Below are 15,205 nucleotides of genomic sequence, written 5' to 3'. Positions count from 1 at the left end.
TTAAATAACGTTCCATTTTTAAGAAAATTATACAGTTCTTCGTCCACGGCGATGGACTTAATTAATTGGATTATTTTATTTATTTTTTATTTTTTTTTTTTGTATCAACCGAAACACTCAATCTAATAATATGTACGATATAAAAAATATTGAATCCTCACAATGAATAATGTATATATTTATCAATAGTTATGAAGATAAATTAATTAGTAGAAAACAAATAGTAATGTCTAATAGTGCATTACATATAATATAAATGTACGTATATGATATTTATTATAATGATTATAATACAACTCAAACTAGTCTAAAAAAAATAAATATAATCTACTATACTTATATATTAATTTATCGAAAAGAATATAATTATAACTATTATAGGTATTTTCGATTATATTTTTATCAACGAGTGGTTATTACTTATTTTTGCGTAAATTACGTAGTTTTATTATCACAGATATTTTTTTTATGGCTTATTAAATTTTCAAATAACAATATAACATACATAAAACATATAAAACGTAAGCAACATGATACATTATACCTCTATTTAAAGCTATTTACTCTACTTTTCTTGGTTCATTATTTTATCTGCATAATATTATCAATTTAGCTTAATATTATTCAACATATACAATATGGAGCCTAAAGAAAAACTTTGTAAAAAAAAAAATAAATACATATACTATACTTGCAGTTTATTTCATCATGTTTTTAGCATAACATCATAATTATTATGCATCAATATACAACAGTATTAGGTTACAATTTGTAGTACCTAATGGTTTATGGGAGATTCAGTATAGCGATGAACTTGAAATCTAACATGTTTGAATACCATAACTTCTATAATTTTACAGCTCGAAGATACCCCAAATCTAGTCTATTTACGCTAATGTATTATGATAATATCATATATCATAATATACATGATATTACATATATTTAAAAAAAATTTATTACTGTCGGCTTAATTATCACCGTACACAAATTAAAATTATAAAATCGAATAACTGTTAAATCAGTGCTCAAACTGACAAAACTAGAAATACGCGTTTTTGACAAAGTGCATGACTGGTTCAACCATTGGTAACATTTTTTCATCTGATTTCTACCGTTATAAGATAATTTCTAGTAAAAAAAATTTATATTACTTACACCAGTTAAGTCATAACATAAGAATATCCATTTACAAACACTATATATATTATTTACCAAAATTCGTATAAGAAGATAAGTTTATCACAGTTGTGATATCTTTCAAAACCATGTGATTTTTGTTATACTTTATTTAGTTTTCAGTTAAGTATGGTAATTATAAATTATAATATTATACAATATTTTCACAACTAATATCAAATTAATTTACGTTATGATGTGTTAACTTAGCCGCTGCTAATTTTTTTATATCGTATTCAAAAGTGCTATATTTTTGTTTATTTTCATGGTATGAAATTTCTACAATGATAGAATAAAAATGTTCGTGTTTTTATTTTCAAGACTTTAAAACACTCTACTTCCAATGTGTAAGATTTAATATAAATTCCGTTCGTTGATTGATATATGTGCACCTCAAAATAAAACAGTTTGCCGTGAAATATTATAAAACTTTGTCAATATATTGTCATATTATAGTTTTTTATCAAATAAAATAAATTTTTTTTTAGTTTAGCTTCTCTTGATTTAATTTTATTTTAAAAAAGTTTTTAACCATGCCAGCGAATGAAACTTGCCACCAGTCTTAACCCTGGGTTAAAATGTGAAGAAAAACATCACTCATACTGAAGACTAGGACGAAACTCTTATATACTGCCTCAAGAAAATCGTATCATTTATATAGGGAACAACCCCCGAGCAACATTGGATAAATCAACTAGTTGTATTATATAACATACTTTCATAAACTACATACTAAGATTATAATTTATGAGCTATAGATACAAAATTGAAGTCCGGGATTCTAAGAATTATAACACAAACATACAATATAAGAATTTAGATTTTAAAATTTTCTATTTTCTATATTTAAAACCTAGCAAAATAATATTTATAACTATAACATCGGATTAATATTTTGATAAAAGGTGGTTATTATGCATTATTGTTTTTTTTTTAAATTTTGCACAAGACTTGTCACATCAGATAACGCGTTAAACAAGTTTTATGGTATAACGTTTTTATTTTATATTTTCCGTTAGTCTTTTGGTTTTAAATCACATTCCTATAAAGGATAATTATACAGATAGTGACGTAATTGGACACAAGTTATTTTTACAGTTTATGTATTATACAGGATAATTCACTAAATATTCTCCACCCCTATTTTTCATTTAATAATGAATTCACTCAAAATATGAATTTTTTTTTTGAATTCTTTGATACACTTAATGACCATTTATCCAAATTCTTAAGATTTTTTTGTAATATTTAAAGAATGTCTTGTAGGCTGTAGCAATACAAACTTCTGTTTTTCAAAGAACTCACCTTTTTTACTGTAAATTATTTAGTGGATAATTGTTTTGGAAATAATGATTTACCTAATTCAAAATTCAGATGAATAATTTTTAAATTATCAAAACGTTTATACTAAAAATAATAGTATTTAAAAACGGTTTTATATTGGATTTAGCGTATATTATATTTGAACCATTTTAACTTATTAATTATTAACATATTCAACTCTGAACTTCCACGTCTTTCAAATCCAATATCACGGGCTTATTATTCTCATTAAATTAAATTACTCAAAAACTACTCATTTGAACATTGATTTGACACGTAAAACTTTTCAACCAAGTAATTCACACTAAAAAAGGGGTTTTTATTTTAAAAATAAAAGTTTTTAGTTCACTGGACAATCCTTAATATAATATAATATATTTTTTTTAAATAATAAAAATTTAATTTCGAATAACTGCATTATTAAATAAAAAAAAAAAGCGAAGATGCTTAATTTATCACTCTGTATAGAAGTACATCTTAAGTTTAAATGTATGGTTATTTTTTTAATAATTTTTCATTATTGGCTGAGGAATCGCAAATTTCCTACATTACCAGTTCGGTTATAATTGACATAATATATTAACTCATACAATACCTATACGGAATTCCAAATTTTAACATAGTAATCAATAAGTAGATACGATAATGTAATAAACATGAGTACACCCGGTCCCGGTGGTAACCGTTATTATGCCACCACCGCGATAGTCGTAAACCAGTATATTATTTACTATATCGTATAATATAACGTTAAAACAGTAAACTATTGCGTATTCGTGTTTTTCCAGTTTCGATCAGCAAACATATTATGCGTTCAGTGACGATCATTAAAATATAACGCAAATAGCCGTATCACTATTTTAAACCGTTTGGATGTTCATTGAAATGAATTGTCATATATCTGGTTTTCGTCGATTATGCCACGCGTTTAGTTTACCCACACGAATTCGTCAAAAAAAAAAAAAAAAACCAAACACAAGAAATTGTATTACGCATGTACATGGATAATACGCTCGATAATACTCGAACATCGCTCTAGCAGTTCTAGGTGACGTCATATACATATTGTTATTTTATTAATTATTATAGAAGTGTAAGCTTACACTGTATAAATATATCGTGCACGCGATCGGAAAAATATGTAGATCATAGAACGCTAAATAATGAAATATATAATGGTGAATATTATATATTATACACTATATTTAAACATGGGGAAGTATTATGATTTTTTTCGTTCTCGAAAATAAAACTATGACAATATGTGTATGGTGTATCTATCAAAAGAGTTTATCGAGTGTAATACCGCAAATCTCGATTGGTAGAACAAATCATACATGTGAATATGTTAAGACTGTCGTGGTCATGTGTATTCAACTCGGCGGGTTATCCATTTCAACCGTTACGATGTTTAAATGACTAAATGTATAAGTGCGTAAGATCACTTAACAGTAAAATAATTGCCGCTCATCGATAAAAATGTAAAATTATTATTATTATTAAAATGTATGTTAATATATACTCGTACATACTTCATTGTTATCAATGAAGTTTCATTTGATTATTAGTGATAATAATATATCAAAATATTAACGTTATATATTAAGTGACTAATAGCTATTTATATATATGATATACGATATATGCGATAATTATTGTCATCATTCTACATAATCATACACAATTATTATTATTATATTATATACAAAATATTTACGAGCACATCGGTGCTATTTAATATGTGCCTATTTTCTGCTATTAAGGTTAATAAACCTTACATCTAAATACTATCTATCAAAAATAAAATTAAAATACGCTTAATATATATTATCTCCTGTGTAACTACGATATTTAAATAATCCTACATTCTATTAACTGAACATACGTTTCTTACTTAACTGATACTTTTTAATATTCTGTCATCGTGAAGAAATGTTCAATTACGAAATTAAAAACGCCAACTTATGTAGGCATAAGTTATTACTATTATTATTCATTAATCATTATATCAAAATCATAGCATGTGCTACTTGAAATCAAAAATAGTGATTCATGATTTTTTGAAAGGCCACTTTAGCGGTACAAAAGTATAAAAAAAATACGATAATTTAGACTTACAACTTTGTAGATTTATTGTCCAGACACACTTTAACATTGTCTATTCGATCATGTTTGTCACGTTAGATTTTTTTTAACTTGTGGTATATATTTACTGTTATATTATTATTATTGGATTATATACTTTAAGTATTAATGTATAACAATATATTATATTATGAGTAAATATTTAATTGATATAATATTATTATTATATAATAAATATTATTGGTATTGATTTTAAATTTGTAAATAAATAAAAAAAAGTAGATCAATTATAATTATACCAATATCCCTGATAATAAATTTAATTTTACCAAACTATTCGTATTACGATATTTTTGTGAATTAAGATATTTCAAACAATTTTTAAACAAAAAATGTATGAACATATTGATTTTTTATTTATCAATCTAAACATGTTGAATATTTCGTATCGCTTTTAGAAAAAACAGCCAAAATATCGTGATTCAAATTAAAATTCAATCGTGTGTAAACATCATACACACCTTAAAACAAACATGCTCAAGTGACATGACGGTTTGTTGTAGATGGCCATAAGCTTTCGATTAAATTCGTCAGCTCTTTCAATTATAATGTATTAATCACGACTATTTTGTTTTTAAATTTTAATGTGAAGATGAAATGATTATGATACGGGGGGTCGCGAGAAGTAGTATTATATTATTATTAAAGTATGTTATTAAAATTATTATTATAAATATATTATTACAATTATTATTATTATAAAGTAGTAAATAAGTAATAAAAAATTTTTTTTTTTTTTGATTCTGTAAATTTAAAACTATGGGGGTCGCGATAGATTTTTGGAAAAAAATTTGGGTCGCGGTCCTAAAAAGATTGAGAACCACTGGTTTAAACTATACCGTCAGCTTTATAGCACATTATACAAATAATAGTTCTACCGAAGATAAATATGTATGTATGCTTCGATTTTTTTTTTATTTCCTTAACTGAGCTAAACTGTTTTAATATTATTATAAGATTTTGCAAGCGAATACCTAACTTATCTAATGTAGGTATACTAGCTCTATCAATCATTTCATAGAACTCTGCGATTTTTAAAAAATAATCAGTAAAATAATATTATGGTACTTGTGCGTATTATTTCTATCTATAGTGTTATAGGTATCTGCCTGAGTCATAATAAGGAGAAAGTGTGACAATTTTCTGATTACAAGGTGCAGCTTCGGATTATATATAATATTAATGATTGTGATCGAGATGAACTTTATACATATACATATAATATAAAACATAGTAGGAAATAAATGATGATCAGTGATCATAATACGGTGGTCAATGTTTCCAATCTCAAACTTCGAGTCCCGGAACTACGGTCTACGAATTACGAATACCATCATAACTGAGTATATAAATGACCATTTGTAACAAAAAATAAAAAAAAAACGCAATAAAAAACGAGTGGAGAAAACAAGAACATAAAAAAACTACTCCAAAATATTTTCAAATGAAAAAATAAAATGTTAAGAAAACTCATAAAACAATAACGTCAATAAAACATTTTGAAATAGTTTCTAATATATCTACATTTTAAAACGTCAAAGTAAATAAAATAATGCTTTTCTGAATTCTTCTTTATTCAGGAAAATATTAAGAGCTCAGGTCCAAAAATTTAGTGATATAAATACAAAAGAAAATACACTTATTCGCATGGTTAACTATTACTTGAACATCCTACATTAAAATTAAGTAAGCAATCCAATAAGTATCTAATCTATAGTAAAACTATTATAAAATCATACTTAAATTATTAATATTAAAACTATTATACATATAATTACTATAAATAATTAGTAATATTAAATGACATATTTTTTTTTTTTTTACAAGAAATTTGAAAATATGTTGTCATCTTTTATTTGATACATTATTATATTTAATAATATAAAAATCATATACAATCTAAAAATTCTTAAGCAAATCCATCATTGACACAATTATTAAAAAAATTAGGACATTTAAAGAAATTACTGGAAATCATATGACATAATATATAAACGTATTATATACGTTCGTTCTATTATAATATTGTATTATCAATTTTTAGGTTTTTTTAAAAAAACATTAAAGGGTTTGTGGGAGGATTAGTTGTTATTAAGGTTAATAATAAAGGTTAGTCTAACGTCTAAAATACTATTTTACACACTAACCCACGAATATTATACTCTCTCATTCGAAATTCCTGAGCACTCTCCTGCCCAATATCCACATACTTATATCCGTGGGAAAAATTCATCGAAACGATACATAGGTACTAGCTGTACACGATATTATAATAGAATTTGTAGCTGCGATCAATATGAAAACCCGTCCAGTGAGTATAATATACATATAACACGACAAAATAGATTTTTCTCCGGGAACCAAAATTCGATTAACGTAGTTACCAGATAAATATCGAATATGATTTCAAGTACCAACTAGTACCGTCTGATAATTTTTATTGGTGTATACAATAGAACGACGACTTCCTGTAAGATAGCTGGTCAAAATATTTTTAAAAAAATGTCTCGTGAAAAATATCTCTATTAATAATAATTTATGTACTATGTAAATAATAGTATTATATATTTCTGATTCGCAATTATTTAAAACGTCCAAATCATATAATAATAATTATAGCTCTATGTACGTAATAAAATACTTGGTTCCAATCTGCTTCAACATTTTTTTCCGCATATTAGAAGATAATGTTTAATAGAGAGTCTAAACATTATTTTCATGGGAAATATTGCACACGGGATATTTTGACTGGAGTTTATTTTACCAACAACCAATCCCCGCAGCAGTTGCAAGATCTTCTTTGGCTATGATGATGAAAAATTGTTTGTCATCTAAACTAACAAATACTATATAGTAAATAGTAATAGTATAATTATGTAGGAAATATGCGCGGAACAACCTAGCTAGACTAGCTTCGCCGGAAAAGAACCTCTCCCTCGGCCGCGGTTCAAACTGGTCGGTGTTTTCAGGTCATCGTCGGTTCATTTGTTAGTTTGGTTTATCATTAATATTATCAATCTCAAAGGAGTAAAAAATTAAATTACTAGAAATATTTTTCCACGTGACAATCAGTCGTTATATTATAATAAAAGAGATATAAAGCAGGTGTGCATTCGTAGCGAATTTTGTTTATTTAAAGTAGGACGTATAGTATAGGTTCGGTATATAAACTTAAGTAAATTTTATCAAAAGCTTTTTTCACAAATTGCAGACAATCATAAAATTTAAAATAATTTCAAAAGTTTTATGTGTTAATACTACATTTTTTATTTTCAAATTCAACCCACTATAAAATAATAATATATTTTACTATATTACACTAGGTATAAATAAAGACGTTTAACATTAAAAATATCAATTTAAGTTCATTCATCTAAATACATTTAATCCATATATCATTATAAAATTGTTGCTAACATTTTATTTCATTGTGTAAAATGTTTATTGTTCATTAAAAATAAATTGATTAAGGTTTATTATAATATTTATAATAGTACTTATTTTCATCTGCACGACTGTATATTTAAACAGTTAAATGGAATAACGCTATAATTATAAACATAGTACATTTAATAATATCAATAATATTATTATTATTATTATTACTATTGTTATTTATCGTTATTAATATTATTTTCTAGTGTATTTTAATTTTCAGTCATTATACTAATAAAAAACTAATTTAAAAATCAAGTGTTACGTACACGGCGCTTAATATTTCAGCCTGTTTATAAATTCCATCATAATTCACAACATTATTATAATATTAAATATTAATGTCAATAATAATCCAAATAAAACTACATAAATGCGACTATTTCAATTTTTAATTTGAAAAAAGTTCAGTGATAAAACTTGCTTCAGTATATTATGGACGTATTGCCGTTAACATTAATATACCGGCAAGACTATTGTATTTCCTCGTTTAAATTATCTTCAATATTTCTTTGCTTCATCTCAAGGATAACATTATTATTGTGATGAAATACTGATGTGCGTACTGACCTGCGCAATACCCATGGTAAATAATCGTTATCGAAAGAGAACCGCTACCTAATCGTCCTTAAATAAAATCAAATTATACAAAAACTATTTTATGAAAAGATTAAAAAAGTTTCTCTCGTAAGTCTTGTAGAATATAACAAACAACTTTCAACGAGTATGTAATTTTACCTATATTTTGTAATAATTAAGACTTGTATACATATAGGTTAAGTATGCGAAGACATAGAGATGATTGTATTGTTCAGCTAATCAAAACTAACCATCAAAAATTAATTTTGAGTCATTAAACGAACACAATATAATACAATAATTACAATTAATAATAATGTATTTATATAAATATTATAGTCAGTATCACTCACTGCGGTCGTAATTAATTAAAGTTGGAAACATTGCGGAAATGGAACGTGTATATTGCGTAGGTTCATGTATAGAAGAAAGTCCATGTAGATTCGTCAAAATAAAACGGAATATTATAGTGAACGGCAGCATAACGATATAATCGTCATCATTTTTCTTTCAGAACTCGCCGAAGATAAATCGTTCAGGTGTTAATTAGGCTGAACAAGACATGTACAACACGTGTGTATCTATTTGTGTGCGCGCACTATGCAGGGTTATTTTTCGGTGTTTATATTATTTTTAAACAACTCAAAGGGTACTACTATGACCAATATAATATTAAAATAAAACTATGGCGTATAAGTCGGTTAAAAAATCATAAGGTTTAAAAAACACCATTGGTAGGTTTAATCTATAAAACCAGGATTTTGAGAGGTAAAAATATCATTCAGCATACAATATTATGTAAGTATTATGTTTCAAATAAAACGAAAACATCAATTTTCAGTTAACCCGTGACAACCACGATTTTTAAGCACACGTAATAATTATTCGATTTGTGCACGGCTTTTATAAAGATGTGTAGGTACAATACTGAAGCTTTGCGGCCGTACATACGACCATCGTATATTATTGAACATATTTAACGACACCGCTGAGTTATATTATACATAGTCAATTTACCACAATTCGTGATATTAAATTATAAGAAATTAATAATAATAAATCGATAATATTTCATGATTATTACTCACTTATACACGCAAACCAATTTAAATCGTCAACGGATGTATTGACCGCAATCCACTACGTATAATCTGATATTTGCTATGTCTGTATAATAAGTCCGCACCGGACCGAAACCAAACGATTGGTTATATTACTAAAGTAAATTTATTATTATTTATTAACATGAACGACTCATGTTCACATTTAATACTTATGTATAATGTCTGTTCTGTGTACCGAAGTGTTTTTAAACGCATATACCTAGTTTCAAAAGACAAGCTGTAGTTTTATTATTTTTGTTTACTAGCGACTAACTTTTTTTATATATGTTCTATTATTTCTGAATGCCGATTGCACTTTCTAATTCAACGGTATAAAACGATACTACGATGGTGCGCAATTTAAATGCAATTAAAACTTGAGAATATATAATTACTAATATTATATTATGTATACTTTACTATTGCACTAGGCAACACGGAATAAAATACAATATCACTATTACACAAAAATTCTATCTATATATATAACAAAACATGAGCATAATTCTGTGCAACAAATCTCTATAAATATATCAGGAATAATAGAGTTATCTTGTTATATTTTTTTAATATTGTATTGAATTAAAAAATAAAATGTCTTATAAAATGTATAAGTATTTATGATACAATTATTTTTAGCTAAAATAAAAGTATATCTTCCATTTGTTTAAGCTTTAAAGACATGACAATGTCTTATTAGTAACTGTACCGTCTGTTAGAGAATATTGATTCAGTGCTTATCGTATGTTATAAATTATAATGTATATATAAATAGTTATGTTTAAGTTATTTTAAACCAATACACTTTCTAAAACCCTTCCAGATCCGCATGCGTATTAATACTGTGTACGATGTGGTTTGACATTCACCCACATGACGACGTTCGGGTTGACAAAACACAAACAGAACGTGATAGAAAAACTCGTATTTAAGACTTGTTTTATTGCCAAGTCAAACTTTAACTAAAAGTATAAAATATTACAATAATTATAAACATTATTATTATTATCATCGATATCAAAACTAAATGTTAGTTTGTTATAAAATTGATCTTCGCAGTTTATACTAGTAAGTCCTTTAAAGTAATACACATTCAAAGTATTACACATAATATCACTAATATGTGTAAGTAAAATTAAACAGACGAAAAAATCATAAACTGATAATTGATGTACCAAATATAAACCCTAAAATCGATTAATCTCGCATAGATGGAACTTAAGCAGCCTTGTTTGTAAATACTATGATAATCTTTAATACTCTATAGTTGCAGTTGATCGGTACATGAAGATAAAAAATTCAATCGATAAAATATAACAACCATGGACAGATCGATAGATAAAATAAATATGCTAAGATCTCAGGACTTGAGTCCTGAGATTACCTGCAGATAAAAGGACAAAAGTCTACGTACTGGCTGTACGATACGTGTGTATATTATAATAACGAGAGTATCGACAATATGCGTTTTAAATAGACTCACCACGTGTAAAAATTATTGGTATAGTATAATACCTACTGTGGGTATCGACGTAGTGTGTATCCGTGATCGAATTTCGTGAGCACTTGATCGGAAGTCTGCAGCACGCTTCACGAACCCTGAATGTTGGATTTTCGGAACGCACTCGTTATCGAGTCAAACTGTAGTGTCGGCGAAAAAAAAAATTAAAACTAATATAGTTATGAGATTATATTATTAAAACGAAAACGGATCGTTGTATTCCACTACTATGTGATGTCGATGCGTCTTTAATTTACGATTTTACTTGTAGATGGTTATATTTTACGTGCGTGTGTGAATATAAAGACGAATAAGCAACGTGCGATGTTGTTGACGACTGACCGGCGTGTGTTGCGGCGGGAAACAACGATACTGCAGAGACGGCCGGCCGACAAGACGCCCTCCTCTAATAAGACAGTCGACCCGAGTACTCGTATCCATATACGTAATAGTAAAATTAATTCATTATACGATCGCGGTAAAAGCATCTCTCCTACGATGATGATGACCTTAACAAGGCGATAGCATAAGAAACGCGTTTTCCACCATCGTTTTTGCTAATTTTTTTTTTATGCATACACGAATAATATTATAATAGTGACTCGTATGCCTACTATTTGGCTATCAGTGAAGCTATATTTTTGACTGATATTAGTCTTTGAGTTTTTAAAAATATGCTATAAAATGATGAAATTCAGTGAGGTCTATAACACACGAGTTATAATATTACACATATCATATTTACTTATAAAAAAAAAAAAAAATGAATACCTACATTAGTTTTTAATTTTTTTATTTATCTCGAATTTTTACAGTAATTAGAAATACGTTTTTTAAAGATACTATACCACCATGCCACCTATTAAAAATAAAAATACCCAATAAGTTATTTACTGTAATTTTTATTTAAATTTTAAATACGCTTTTAGATATTTTTTTGAAATTTATCGTCGAATTAATATTTAATTCAGTAAAATTGGGATATTTTCAAATTTACGTAATTTATTGTTTTTATGTAACTATTTATCACCATTGATAATATAATAATAAAGTGTATATATAATTAATTATAAATTATAATATAGTGTATATATAGTTAATTATAATATATACTATATTATAATAATGTTATGGTGACTGATATTAATTTTGGCACTAACAAAAATAATCGTTATATGGGGACAAGGCACATAAATATTCTTGCGTATGTTTTATGTGATTTTCCAAATTTTTTCTGTGAATTTTTGACTGTATTAGTGGACCTCGTACGATCAAAACTTTTATTCAATAGTTTTTCAAATACTCTTATTACTGGAATTACTACAGACTTAAACATATAGGCATGTTATACAGATTAAAACCTCAAAAAGCCAAGTAACATCTACATAAGTCTAAATATTTAATAATTGCAAAGAGTTTAAAGTAAAACCTAAATAAATTAGGTTAAAATGAATTTATCTTAATAGCAATATTATAAAATCATGAGTTTAATATTATAAACTCAAAAAAAAATGTTGTAATCTATTGAACAAAATGAATTTAAAATGTACAACTTTATAATGAGCAAATATTTTTAATATATTAAGAAAAAATAAAATTTTCATTTTTATTATACTTTTTAATTTAAAATAATCCATTCATAAATAAAAATATAATATTCCATTATAGTATACACACTAAAATTAATATGATCATATTGAACCAATATAATTTAATTATTATAATATTCTATTTAATTTATAAATATTGTATATAAATATAAATATCTTGATGTACCGATTTTGATATAATGCCTATTTAATTTATTAGTTACTAGAAATCAGCATTTTTATTTTACGTGAACCATACTTGTAAGTTGTAATATACTGCTCATCGCATAAAAAAATTTTCTTTTAATAGGTCTCGTATTATTATTGATCATGATTCGATTTTATCATATTATAAAATAAAACATCGTTTTAACTATCGACACCTAGTTAATAAGTAAAACTGTGGTAACCGGTTGAAATATTTACCTAATATTAGTAACTAACCAATAAATATATTTTGTTACGTTTTTCACGGTAATAATTTCACACGATATTTAGTTCGCCTAAGTGAAATGAATACGTTTTGAAATTAGTTGTACAAACTACAAATATCGAGTGTTTACAAACAATGGCTTTCTATGAATGTCAATTTTTTAGGAAATGAACAATTGGTAATTGGTATAAAAATAACTAATAAGTATGGAACTATACTAGATTTTTATACTGTATTTAAGTCAAAAAATGTTAGTTTGTTGTTTTCATTTTTTTTTTTTTTATAATAAGCATTATTAACAACTTAAACAAATAAGATAATAGATAAAAACTAGGTTTTTGAAAAAAAAGTATATACTTTCGTATTTTCATAGTCATAATGCATAAATTAAAATGAGATTCTTCAAAACAAAATTATTAGTAGCTTAATTTTTGGATACTACCAATAGTAGGACGTATGATGATATTACACATAAATGTAGTATTCTGTAATTTTAAAATTATATACTTAGTTTATAAAATCATTTTTATATTACAAAAATTAACGTCCTGGAGTAGAGCATATTATGTCCCTTCATTCTTATAAATAACAAGCGCATAAATATTAAATCTATTTTAAAAATAATAATTATTTACGTGGAATGTTGTAAATAGTAATATATCTATAACATTGCGATTTAGAAATAAGTACAACTGTGACGGAATAAACATGTAATTAAAAAGCTGCCGGCAGTTGATATTATCCAATGTAACAATAATTATTATTATAATAATCACGATACCGGTCGTTGGTCTATAAATCCCTATTTATCCTTTTTCTTATGATGAACCCCATCGCGTCCCGGACGTGAGATAGCATACTCCCACGCACATTGTCGTCTCTACTGAACTGTTTTAAATATTATAATTATATGTGTGTGCGAAGTGTTACCGATTTCGCTTTTTAATTAATAATTACTCTTTATATACATTTATAATTATTAGTATAGTACGCAATACCCAAACAACATACGCCCGAAAACAAAGCGTGGAGAAAAGTGAATAAAATTAATTCTTCTACACTCGAATACTCGAATATTAAATTATAATAAAATATGTAACATACTTTAATTTGTATGTATTTTAGCTATAATTAAATATTTTAATAATTAGCCAGAACAAAAACTGACGTCAAAACTTCTTATTGGCAAATGATAAATAATGGCACCAGTGGCGTATTTATGGGGGGGATCAAGGAGATAAATCCCCCCTATAGGCTGTATACACACAAATAATTATAGTTATCATATTATTTAAAAAATAATTATTATTTTTTTTTTTTTATCAATAATTGATTAAATTTTCAAAAATTAAAATATTATAATATATTATACAATACTTTCATTGGTATCTTCATTTATAAAGTCATATCCCTCCTCCCCGTGACAAAAACCTAAATACGCCACTGAATGGAGCTTGACCCATCTAATACCATTCAAATCGACAACTATCATATCGCGTCGTCGTAATTTTCAAAATACTGGTACACGTTGGTATTTCGGTCAAAAACACAAATGTTTCGTAAAATTTATCGTCGAAATAAAATACACGTCAATATATTATACAAGTGTCTAGTTTTCGTTTTTTTGAAATTAATAATAATATTTTATGTATAATCATTGAAAAACTGTACGTAATCGTAAAATACTAAATACTCAAAAAGCATTTCGGACGACTATAATTACATACAATAACAGATTTACTTACCTAAATATTATTATTTGCGCTCGAGTTTCTCGACTCGATGTGCTACAAATCGTGCCACTGCGCACGGAAGTCGTCGCAAATGTAACTCGCGTGTATAGGTACTTGACCATTTGGTTCATGTTAGAACCCATTTACTTCTATGTAGTATGTACATTACAACGCGCCCATTACAG

At 26.3% G+C, this 15,205-nt stretch overlaps 1 protein-coding gene across 5 annotated transcripts in view; it reads right to left on the bottom strand.

The window, feature by feature from the left end:
* The window catches only part of LOC112596068, a 32,196-nt gene extending 20,552 nt beyond the window's left edge, over window positions 1-11,644 (bottom strand). For 2 of the 5 annotated variants that reach the window (XM_025341565.1, XM_025341573.1), the window contains exon 1: window positions 11,280-11,643. The gene's annotated coding sequence lies outside the window, so the exon portion shown is untranslated. Of the gene's footprint in view, window positions 1-11,279 lie in introns of all 5 variants that reach the window. The other 3 variants (XM_025341550.1, XM_025341557.1, XM_025341583.1) reach the window with 2 other exon arrangements.
* Between the last annotated feature and the right edge of the window lie 3,561 nt (window positions 11,645-15,205).

The sequence above is a fragment of the Melanaphis sacchari genome, unplaced genomic scaffold (assembly GCF_002803265.2).
Source record: "Melanaphis sacchari strain LSU unplaced genomic scaffold, SCAv2.0 Contig0_pilon_pilon, whole genome shotgun sequence".
Lineage (NCBI taxonomy): Eukaryota > Metazoa > Arthropoda > Insecta > Hemiptera > Aphididae > Melanaphis > Melanaphis sacchari.
This window is presented reverse-complemented; position numbering and strand designations above follow the sequence as displayed.